Source organism: Manihot esculenta, unplaced genomic scaffold (genome assembly GCF_001659605.2).
Source record: "Manihot esculenta cultivar AM560-2 unplaced genomic scaffold, M.esculenta_v8 Scaffold65, whole genome shotgun sequence".
In the NCBI taxonomy this organism is placed as follows: domain Eukaryota; kingdom Viridiplantae; phylum Streptophyta; class Magnoliopsida; order Malpighiales; family Euphorbiaceae; genus Manihot; species Manihot esculenta.
Window position 1 is genome coordinate 164,222 of NW_025215482.1, and position 12,535 is coordinate 176,756.

Sequence of the window (12,535 nt, forward strand, 5' to 3'; positions counted from 1 at the left end):
TCTATCACCCATGTTACATCCGGTGCCCGATTTCGGCCTAATAGCTTCCATCCCAAAAACTGCCAAGTCTATCACCCATGTTACATCCGGTGCCCGATTTCGGCCTAATAGCTTCCATCCCAAAAACTGCCAAGTCTATCACCCATGTTACATCCGGTGCCCGATTTCGGCCTAATAGCTTCCATCCCAAAAACTGCCAAGTCTATCACCCATGTTACATCCGGTGCCCGATTTCGGCCTAATAGCTTCCATCCCAAAAACTGCCAAGTCTATCACCCATGTTACATCCGGTGCCCGATTTCGGCCTAATAGCTTCCATCCCAAAAACTGCCAAGTCTATCACCCATGTTACATCCGGTGCCCGATTTCGGCCTAATAGCTTCCATCCCAAAAACTGCCAAGTCTATCACCCATGTTACATCCGGTGCCCGATTTCGGCCTAATAGCTTCCATCCCAAAACTGCCAAGTCTATCACCCATGTTACATCCGGTGCCCGATTTCGGCCTAATAGCTTCCATCCCAAAAACTGCCAAGTCTATCACCCATGTTACATCCGGTGCCCGATTTCGGCCTAATAGCTTCCATCCCAAAAACTGCCAAGTCTATCACCCATGTTACATCCGGTGCCCGATTTCGGCCTAATAGCTTCCATCCCAAAAACTGCCAAGTCTATCACCCATGTTACATCCGGTGCCCGATTTCGGCCTAATAGCTTCCATCCCAAAAACTGCCAAGTCTATCACCCATGTTACATCCGGTGCCCGATTTCGGCCTAATAGCTTCCATCCCAAAAACTGCCAAGTCTATCACCCATGTTACATCCGGTGCCCGATTTCGGCCTAATAGCTTCCATCCCAAAAACTGCCAAGTCTATCACCCATGTTACATCCGGTGCCCGATTTCGGCCTAATAGCTTCCATCCCAAAAACTGCCAAGTCTATCACCCATGTTACATCCGGTGCCCGATTTCGCCCTAATAGCTTCCATCCCAAAAACTGCCAAGTCTATCACCCATGTTACATCCGGTGCCCGATTTCGGCCTAATAGCTTCCATCCCAAAACTTCCAAGTCTATCACCCATGTTACATCCGGTGCCCGATTTCGGCCTAATAGCTTCCATCCCAAAAACTGCCAAGTCTATCACCCATGTTACATCCGGTGCCCGATTTCGGCCTAATAGCTTCCATCCCAAACTGCCAAGTCTATCACCCATGTTACATCCGGTGCCCGATTTCGGCCTAATAGCTTCCATCCCAAAAACTGCCAAGTCTATCACCCATGTTACATCCGGTGCCCGATTTCGGCCTAATAGCTTCCATCCCAAAAACTGCCAAGTCTATCACCCATGTTACATCCGGTGCCCGATTTCGGCCTAATAGCTTCCATCCCAAAAACTGCCAAGTCTATCACCCATGTTACATCCGGTGCCCGATTTCGGCCTAATAGCTTCCATCCCAAAACTGCCAAGTCTATCACCCATGTTACATCCGGTGCCCGATTTCGGCCTAATAGCTTCCATCCCAAAAACTGCCAAGTCTATCACCCATGTTACATCCGGTGCCCGATTTCGGCCTAATAGCTTCCATCCCAAAACTGCCAAGTCTATCACCCATGTTACATCCGGTGCCCGATTTCGGCCTAATAGCTTCCATCCCAAAAACTGCCAAGTCTATCACCCATGTTACATCCGGTGCCCGATTTCGGCCTAATAGCTTCCATCCCAAAAACTGCCAAGTCTATCACCCATGTTACATCCGGTGCCCGATTTCGGCCTAATAGCTTCCATCCCAAAAACTGCCAAGTCTATCACCCATGTTACATCCGGTGCCCGATTTCGCCTAATAGCTTCCATCCCAAAAACTGCCAAGTCTATCACCCATGTTACATCCGGTGCCCGATTTCGCCTAATAGCTTCCATCCCAAAACTGCCAAGTCTATCACCCATGTTACATCCGGTGCCCGATTTCGGCCTAATAGCTTCCATCCCAAAAACTGCCAAGTCTATCACCCATGTTACATCCGGTGCCCGATTTCGGCCTAATAGCTTCCATCCCAAAAACTGCCAAGTCTATCACCCATGTTACATCCGGTGCCCGATTTCGGCCTAATAGCTTCCATCCAAAACTGCCAAGTCTATCACCCATGTTACATCCGGTGCCCGATTTCGGCCTAATAGCTTCCATCCCAAAAACTGCCAAGTCTATCACCCATGTTACATCCGGTGCCCGATTTCGGCCTAATAGCTTCCATCCCAAAACTGCCAAGTCTATCACCCATGTTACATCCGGTGCCCGATTTCGGCCTAATAGCTTCCATCCCAAAAACTGCCAAGTCTATCACCCATGTTACATCCGGTGCCCGATTTCGGCCTAATAGCTTCCATCCCAAAAACTGCCAAGTCTATCACCCATGTTACATCCGGCCCGATTTCGGCCTAATAGCTTCCATCCCAAAAACTGCCAAGTCTATCACCCATGTTACATCCGGTGCCCGATTTCGGCCTAATTCCATCCCAAAAACTGCCAAGTCTATCACCCATGTTACATCCGGTGCCCGATTTCGGCCTAATAGCTTCCATCCCAAAAACTGCCAAGTCTATCACCCATGTTACATCCGGTGCCCGATTTCGGCCTAATAGCTTCCATCCCAAAAACTGCCAAGTCTATCACCCATGTTACATCCGGTGCCCGATTTCGGCCTAATAGCTTCCATCCCAAAAACTGCCAAGTCTATCACCCATGTTACATCCGGTGCCCGATTTCGTCCTAATAGCTTCCATCCCAAAACACTGCCAAGTCTATCACCCATGTTACATCCGGTGCCCGATTTCGGCCTAATAGCTTCCATCCCAAAACTGCCAAGTCTATCACCCATGTTACATCCGGTGCCCGATTTTGGCCTAATAGCTTCCATCCCAAAAACTGCCAAGTCTATCACCCATGTTACATCCGGTGCCCGATTTCGGCCTAATAGCTTCCATCCCAAAAACTGCCAAGTCTATCACCCATGTTACATCCGGTGCCCGATTTCGGCCTAATAGCTTCCATCCCAAAAACTGCCAAGTCTATCACCCATGTTACATCCGGTGCCCGATTTCGGCCTAATAGCTTCCATCCCAAAAACTGCCAAGTCTATCACCCATGTTACATCCGGTGCCCGATTTCGGCCTAATAGCTTCCATCCCAAAAACTGCCAAGTCTATCACCCATGTTACATCCGGTGCCCGATTTCGGCCTAATAGCTTCCATCCCAAAAACTGCCAAGTCTATCACCCATGTTACATCCGGTGCCCGATTTCGGCCTAATAGCTTCCATCCCAAAAACTGCCAAGTCTATCACCCATGTTACATCCGGTGCCCGATTTCGGCCTAATAGCTTCCATCCCAAAAACTGCCAAGTCTATCACCCATGTTACATCCGGTGCCCGATTTCGGCCTAATAGCTTCCATCCCAAAACTGCCAAGTCTATCACCCATGTTACATCCGGTGCCCGATTTCGCCTAATAGCTTCCATCCCAAAAACTGCCAAGTCTATCACCCATGTTACATCCGGTGCCCGATTTCGGCCTAATAGCTTCCATCCAAAAAACTGCCAAGTCTATCACCCATGTTACATCCGGTGCCCGATTTCGGCTAATAGCTTCCATCCCAAAGTTGCCAAGTCTATCACCATGTTACATCCGGTGCCCGATTTCGGCCTAATAGCTTCCATCCCAAAACTACCAAGTCTATCACCCATGTTACATCCGGTGCCCGATTTCTCCTAATAGCTTCCATCCCTAAAACTGCCAAGTCTATCACCCATGTTACATCCGGTGCCCGATTTCGGCCTAATAGCTTCCATCAGGAAAAACATCAAGAAATCACACACTGTGGATACATCCGGTGCCCGATTTCGGCCTAATAGCTTCCATCCCAAAATGGTAGTCTACACCCATGATTATCTCCTAGCTGTGCGGCCGATTTCGGCCTAATATCTTCCATCCCAAAAACTGCCAAGTCTATCACCCATGTTACATCCGGTGCTACTATTACCCGGCTTAGATAACCAGTCCATGCCCAAACACTGCAAAGTCTATCACCCATGTTACATCCGGTCCCGATCGGATAATAGGACAATCCCTATATACTTTACTCACTATCACACTATGACAGGGGGTTGGTTACTATATATCTTGGTTTAGAGAATCTGCCTGTAATTTCCCCTCATTGACAATGGGTAAACATATGTATGAATGTGTAGATCCTGGGTCTATCAATGCATGCACAGGTTTATCAAAGATTGAGAATGTACCAACAATCACGTCTGGGGAGTCTCTGTCCTCTTTAGCCCTGATGGCATATGCTCTAGCAGGTGTTCTGAAGTCTGGTCTATCTACTGTTTCAGACACCCTTTGACTGGCTGAAGTTGCCCCTTGATTACCTCTACCTCTTCCTCTTCCTCTAGATCCAGCAGGAATAGGCCTCTCTATAGGTGGTGCTGATGATACCTGTCCCCTAGGACAGTCTCTCATAAGATGCTCAGTGGATCCACACCTGAAGCATGCCCCTGTTAGTTTTCTGCAGGGTCCCAAATGCCTTCTACCACAGTGCTCACATATAGGGTATTGTCCCCTGCCTGCACTTCCTGAACTGGCTACAGAAGTACTAGTTTGCTGCCCAAACCTCCCTGCAAAACTCTGCGCTAGTGGCTGCCTTTGTCTTTGTACCTGACTCTGCCCTAATGATTGAGCACCTCTTTGTCTCTTCATAGGTGCTTGAGAGGCTGAGGATTGCCCCTGCATCTGGGTTTGCCCTCTCTTCTGTTGCCCTTTCTGTCTTCAGCTCTGTTCTTCTTCTTTTATCTTCTCTATATTCAATGCTGCATTTACTAGAGTAGAGAACTCTTTGATGGAATGGGCTGCCAAAAGCACCCTAATGTCATTATGCAAACCCTGCTCAAATTTCTTACATTTAGCTTCCTCTGTAGGCACCATTTCCCGGGCATACTTACTCAATCTGATGAAATCTTTTTCATACTCGCTAACAGTCATCCTGCCCTGTCTCAAATATAGGAACTCTTTTCTCTTCTCATCCATATACAAATCTCCTATATACTTCTTTCGAAACTCAGCCAGAAAGAATTCCCAAGTCCGCTGCTCAGATTGAACTATCTGTGATGTGGTGTCCCACCACTGATAGGCCTCTTCTTGTAACAAAGCAACTGCACAAGCCACACTGTCTGGTGGTGTGCACTGAAGCTGCTGCAACACTCTCTCTGTACTTTGCAGCCAGTACTCTGCTACTGGAGCATCATCTTCTCTTCTGCCTTTGAATTCCATAGCTCCATATTTTCTAAGCTTGTCTATTGGTGGTCTAGCAGGAGCCTGCATAGGTACTGCAACTGGTGGTGGCACCTGAGGTGCTGCCCCTGAAACTCGTCTAAACATATCTGCCAACTATTGTAAAAATGCATCCTGTCCTGGCCTATCTTCACCATGAGGGGCTGGTGCAACTGCTGGCTCAATGGGTTCTGAGGGGGCATGACTTCCCACCTCCTCATTTATAGCACGTTGTGATTCCTCAGACATCCCCTGTAAACAATTAAAAACACAAAATAGGCCTGCATCAAGTTTACAGAGATACATCATAACCTTGACACATTTGGCATGTACATTAAATTATGCTATATCCTAGAACCGCCTAAACCTCGCTCTGATACCAAAAATGTAACACCCCTTACCCGTCTATAAAATAACTTAGTAAAGGATGCCACATACTATACTATATGCAATTACATATGTGGACTTAAGATAGCTTTGACCTTATAAATTGTTCTTTAGTTTGTTTAAATGCATGTTGATTCACAAAATAATTTTAAATGGAGAAACCGCAAAAGTCTCCCCTGTTTATTAGCAATTATCCCTGTGAAAACTAGTCATAAAATTTCAATATTTACTCATTTCACACTATTAAAACCACAAATAGAACATAATAACGTAAAATAGTAAACACATTTGTTTATATTCATACTATTTACAATACTCATTTACAGACTCTTGGTAGACTATTAATGTACATGCCAACCATAAACAACCTCTGTACAAATCTTGTGACTGACTGGTTATGATGATGTCTCTGTGCTGATGCAGAACCAGACCTCCTAACTGTTGCTTCCTCTATCTATTACCTGCGCATGGAAAAGTCCAATGCGCTGAGCTTATGCCCAGTGGGTGAATAACAACATATATACTCATTCACATATAATAGGAATAATCATCACATATATAATGAAATCATGTTATATAAAAGCACATAAATATTTTATGTGTCAGTGGACAAATCAGGTCACTACATTTTATAGCAGTAAGATTATTCATATTTTTGTAACCATCTTGTATGCATGCTAGCAAAGCATTAACAAGTCATATAATTAAATCTTAGCCCCTATAAACTCTTCACAGGATCATTTAGCTAGATAAGGGAAACTGTATCTGTATAGCACAAAGTGCCAAACTGTATGGCCCGGGGGCCGAATGTTATGCCTGTATGGCTAAAAAGCCGGGAAACTGTATGACACATAATGTGTCGATAAGATCATATCATGTAGCCCATTAGGGCGCAGTACTGCTAAACTGTATATGGCATGCCATACCCTTATGCTATCTATGACTCCCACTAAGGTTTACTAGGGCCAAGAATACATATTTACATGTTAAAGATTTATTGGTATCAAACTTATTCATTTAGATGCATACCCTGTTGAAACAAGCAAATATGTCAATAAAAAGGAGTCCTTAGGAGCATACATATGTGTGTAATAGACCATCTTCATTCATGAACACAATATTCAGTCATGAACATATTACTATTTCATCAAGAACATGTATGCAAATTTTTAGTCTATTAAGCTAGCACGTGCATAAAGCAGGCATGTCAAGCTAGCATGTGCATAATTTGGCCACAAAGCTAGCATGTCAATCTCTTTTAGGTCAATATTTACAATTAGGTTTGTTTCTGCCTGAGATTGTATCACATTTTTAAGTAGCTTGTGGACATAATTAGACTCACCTTTCTTCATGAACTTTGTGTATTTATGTCTTAGCTTTCTAACAAGATACATTACATCTAATTCTGACCTTCTAACTTAAGTTATGAATTTTTCTTTGCAAGCTGCTCAATCAGGTCCTAACCAGTACAGTTTTGGTATCTGTTTTTAATCTAACAAAACCTATCATATGCATACATTTGCATACAGATTCAAGCTTAACTTTCTTGTACAAAGTTTTAGGTATACTTTTCAGGGTTCCTTTGGCACTGGTTTTAATTCATTTCATTGAGTAAATCATTAGTTATGGTCTAGGAGATACATACTGCTCCGGATGCACAATTCCCTGTGACCAGCTTAGGTTCACTAGAAATTTTCACATACTTAGCTACAGATTCAGAATTTGGTCACTTCATGAAAGTTTGAGATTTGTGTCTTAGCTTTCATTTGGTATATGTTAGGCTTAATTTCAATGATCACACAATAAGTTATGAGGCTTCTAACACAGACTGTCCTGTTGGAACCTATTCTGCCAGTTTTATGTTTTTGGCTTCCATGTAGTATCTATATACTTTAAGCCTTCCAATCATCATTTCAACATTCATATTACATATCCATACAATCAAAAGAGCATTTCCAGCAAACAAAACCAATCCCTAATGTTACATATTCATGAGAAAATCAAAGGAAAAACAGAAGTTCATACAATCACCAAACCTTTTGCACAATCTTTTCAAAAGCTTTAGGTACACCTTAGTTACTCTCTTTCCTTGCCTTTCCCCTTTGATGTACCTTCCTCCCTTTGAGTTTGTTCTTTACAAAGAATAAGAAAAACAGGAGCTTTAATTCATTTAACAACATATAATTAATTGAAACATGAAAGAATATGTTTACCTAACCTAGTTTTCAATTTCATCACTTACCACTAAAGCACCTTAACTTCTCTCCTTCTTTCCTCCCTTTCTATGGTTTCCTTGCTGGTTATTACACTTAAGAACAGATTTTGTGTGGCTGGAGATTTTATCTTTTTGATGAACTATGGTAGAAATGGAAGATAAGAAAGCAAAAGCTTTTTCTCTTTCCTTTTGGTGTAGCCACGGCAATGATGGACCAAATGAATGACAACTCTTTTCTTTCATGCTTAGTCATGCATGGCTAGGTGTCATATGGTGGGTTAGGTGTAAATATAGAAAAAGGTGGAGGGCAAACTTGGAATTTTACTTTTAAACTTTCCATATTCACACTTTCACCTACTAAACTTTTCCACATGTTTCAATTTAGTTTTTAAACTTTCAATATTCATAGATTGACCTACTAAACTTACATTTTTAACATTTAGAAGTTCATTTCATTTAAGCAAGCACGTCGGTTTTAGTAAGCACCTCAAGCTAGCACGTCGGGAAACCCTTAAGCACCTCCCGATAGCAACTTGATTCCGACCTGCTTATCGCATTAGATGCTTTATTTTAAGATATATCTGTTTTCTTATTTGAGCTTTCAATGATTCAGTTATTATAGCTTCAAGATATTAAAATACTATTAGTGGTCATTCTTATTTTAACTCTATCTGTGCATGTATAACTCTATATGAAATGCAAGTTGGACCTCTAAACACAACTTTTAGTGCTCTATCTATAAACCAATTGTGTGTCAAATGGCTATGGATAAGCTAACACCTCCCCTAATTAGCTCGAGGTTAAGCTAGCACCTTCCCTGCAGCTAGTTATTCTAACTTCGGAATGGTACAATTGAAAGCTAATGGTTGCTCTATTTCTATCTGCAGGTTTTGGAATGTTACAGCCCCATTTCAGCCTAATAGCTTCCATCCCAAAAACTTCCAAGTCTATCACCCATGTTACATCCGGTGCCCGATTTCGGCCTAATAGCTTCCATCCCAAAAACTGCCAAGTCTATCACCCATGTTACATCCGGTGCCCGATTTCGTCCTAATAGCTTCCATCCCAAACACTGCCAAGTCTATCACCGATGTTACATCCGGTGCCCGATTTCGGCCTAATAGCTTCCATCCCAAAAACTTTCAAGTCTATCACCCATGTTACATCCGGTGCCCGATTTCGGCCTAATAGCTTCCATCCCAAAAACTGCCATGTCTATCACCCATGTTACATCCGGTGCCCGATTTCGGCCTAATAGCTTCCATCCCAAAAACTTTCAAGTCTATCACCCATGTTACATCCGGTGCCCGATTTCGGCCTAATAGCTTCCATCCCAAACACTGCCAAGTCTCTCACCCATGTTACATCTGGTGCCCGATTTCGGCCTAATAGCTTCCATCCCAAACACTGCCAAGACTATCACCCATGTTACATCCGGTGCCCGATTTCGGCCTAATAGCTTCCATCCCAAAAACTGCCAAGTCTATCACCCATGTTACATCCGGTGCCCCATTTCAGCCTAATAGCTTCCATCCCAAAAACTTCCAAGTCTATCACCCATGTTACATCCGGTGCCCGATTTCGGCCTAATAGCTTCCATCCCAAAAACTGCCAAGTCTATCACCCATGTTACATCCGGTGCCCGATTTCGGCCTAATAGCTTCCATCCCAAACACTGCCAAGTCTATCACCCATGTTACATCCGGTGCCCGATTTCGGCCTAATAGCTTCCATCCCAAAAACTGCCAAGTCTATCACCCATGTTACATCCGGTGCCCGATTTCGGCCTAATAGCTTCCATCCCAAAAACTGCCATGTCTATCACCCATGTTACATCCGGTGCCCGATTTCAGCCTAATAGCTTCCATCCCAAAAACTGCCAAGTCTATCACCCATGTTACATTCGATGCCCGATTTCGGCCTAATAGCTTCCATCCCAAAAACATCCAAGTCTATCACCCATGTTACATCCGGTGCCCGATTTCGGCCTAATAGCTTCCATCCCAAAAACTGCCATGTCTATCACCCATGTTACATCCGGTGCCCGATTTCGGCATAATAGCTTCCATCCCAAACACTGCCAAGTCTATCACCCATGTTACATCCGATGCCCGATTTCGTCCTAATAGCTTCCATCCCAAACACTGCCAAGTCTATCACCCATGTTACATCCGGTGCCCGATTTCGGCCTAATAGCTTCCATCCCAAAAACTGCCAAGTCTATCACCCATGTTACATCCGGTGCCCGATTTCGGCCTAATAGCTTCCATCCCAAAAACTGCCATGTCTATCACCCATGTTACATCCGGTGCCCGATTTCGGCATAATAGCTTCCATCCCAAACACTGCCAAGTCTATCACCCATGTTACATCCGATGCCCGATTTCGTCCTAATAGCTTCCATCCCAAACACTGCCAAGTCTATCACCCATGTTACATCCGGTGCCCGATTTCGGCCTAATAGCTTCCATCCCAAAAACTGCCAAGTCTATCACCCATGTTACATCCGGTGCCCCATTTCAGCCTAATAGCTTCCATCCCAAAAACTGCCAAGTCTATCACCCATGTTACATCCGGTGCCCGATTTCGGCCTAATAGCTTCCATCCCAAAAACTTCTAAGTCTATCACCCATGTTACATCCGGTGCCCGATTTCGGCCTAATAGCTTCCATCCCAAAAACTTCCAAGTCTATCACCCATGTTACATCCGGTGCCCGATTTCGGCCTAATAGCTTCCATCCCAAAAACTGCCATGTCTATCACCCATGTTACATCCGGTGCCCGATTTCGGCCTAATAGCTTCCATCCCAAACACTGCCAAGTCTATCACCCATGTTACATCCGGTGCCCGATTTCGTCCTAATAGCTTCCATCCCAAACACTGCCAAGTCTATCACCAATGTTACATCCGGTGCCCGATTTCGGCCTAATAGCTTCCATCCCAAAAACTTCCAAGTCTATCACCCATGTTACATCCGGTGCCCGATATCGGCCTAATAGCTTCCATCCCAAAAACCGCCATGTCTATCACCCATGTTACATCCGGTGCCCGATTTCAGCCTAATAGCTTCCATCCCAAAAACTGACAAGTCTATCACCCATGTTACATTCGATGCCCGATTTCGGCCTAATAGCTTCCATCCCAAAAACTTCCAAGTCTATCACCCATGTTACATCCGGTGCCCGATTTCGGCCTAATAGCTTCCATCCAAAAACTGCCAAGTCTATCACTCATGTTACATCCGGTGCCCGATTTCGGCCTAATAGCTTCCATCTCAAAAACTGCCAAGTCTATCACCCATGTTACATCCGGTGCCTGATTTCGTCCTAATAGCTTCCATCCCAAACACTGCCAAGTCTATCACCCATGTTACATCCGGTGCCCGATTTCGGCCTAATAGCTTCCATCCCAAAAACTGCCAAGTCTATCACCCATGTTACATCCGGTGCCCCATTTCAGCCTAATAGCTTCCATCCCAAAAACTGCCAAGTCTATCACCCATGTTACATCCGGTGCCCGATTTCGGCCTAATAGCTTCCATCCCAAAAACTTCCAAGTCTATCACCCATGTTACATCCGGTGCCCGATTTCGGCCTAATAGCTTCCATCCCAAAAACTTCCAAGTCTATCACCCATGTTACATCCGGTGCCCGATTTCGGCCTAATAGCTTCCATCCCAAAAACTTCCAAGTCTATCACCCATGTTACATCCGGTGCCCGATTTCGGCCTAATAGCTTCCATCCCAAAAACTGCCATGTCTATCACCCATGTTACATCCGGTGCCCGATTTCGGCCTAATAGCTTCCATCCCAAACACTGCCAAGTCTATCACCCATGTTACATCCGGTGCCCGATTTCGGCCTAATAGCTTCCATCCCAAACACTGCCAAGTCTATCACCCATGTTACATCCGGTGCCCGATTTCGGCCTAATAGCTTCCATCCCAAAAACTGCCAAGTCTATCACCCATGTTACATCCGGTGCCCGATTTCGGCCTAATAGCTTCCATCCCAAAAACTTCCAAGTCTATCACCCATGTTACATCCGGTGCCCGATTTCGGCCTAATAGCTTCCATCCCAAAAACTGCCAAGTCTATCACCCATGTTACATCCGGTGCCCGATTTCGGCCTAATAGCTTCCATCCCAAACACTGCCAAGTCTATCACCCATGTTACATCCGGTGCCCGATTTCGGCCTAATAGCTTCCATCCCAAAAACTGCCAAGTCTATCACCCATGTTACATCCGGTGCCCGATTTCGGCCTAATAGCTTCCATCCCAAAAACTGCCAAGTCTATCACCCATGTTACATCCGGTGCCCGATTTCGGCCTAATAGCTTCCATCCCAAAAACTGCCAAGTCTATCACCCATGTTACATCCGGTGCCCGATTTCGGCCTAATAGCTTCCATCCCAAAAACTTCCAAGTCTATCACCCATGTTACATCCGGTGCCCGATTTCGGCCTAATAGCTTCCATCCCAAAAACTGCCAAGTCTATCACCCATGTTACATCCGGTGCCCGATTTCGGCCTAATAGCTTCCATCCCAAAACTGCCAAGTCTATCACCCATGTTACATCCGGTGCCCGATTTCGGCCTAATAGCTTCC

The 12,535-nt window shown here is 44.8% G+C and overlaps 1 long non-coding RNA gene across 1 annotated transcript; it reads right to left on the bottom strand.

Moving 5' to 3' along the window:
• Positions 1 to 5,748: 5,748 nt before the first annotated feature.
• On the bottom strand, positions 5,749 to 8,354 carry LOC122723035. Its single transcript, XR_006349908.1, has 3 exons — positions 7,952 to 8,354; positions 7,746 to 7,841; positions 5,749 to 6,170 (listed from the first exon to the last, which is right to left on the bottom strand). It is a non-coding gene; the product is annotated as an uncharacterized LOC122723035 (long non-coding RNA).
• Between the last annotated feature and the right edge of the window lie 4,181 nt (positions 8,355 to 12,535).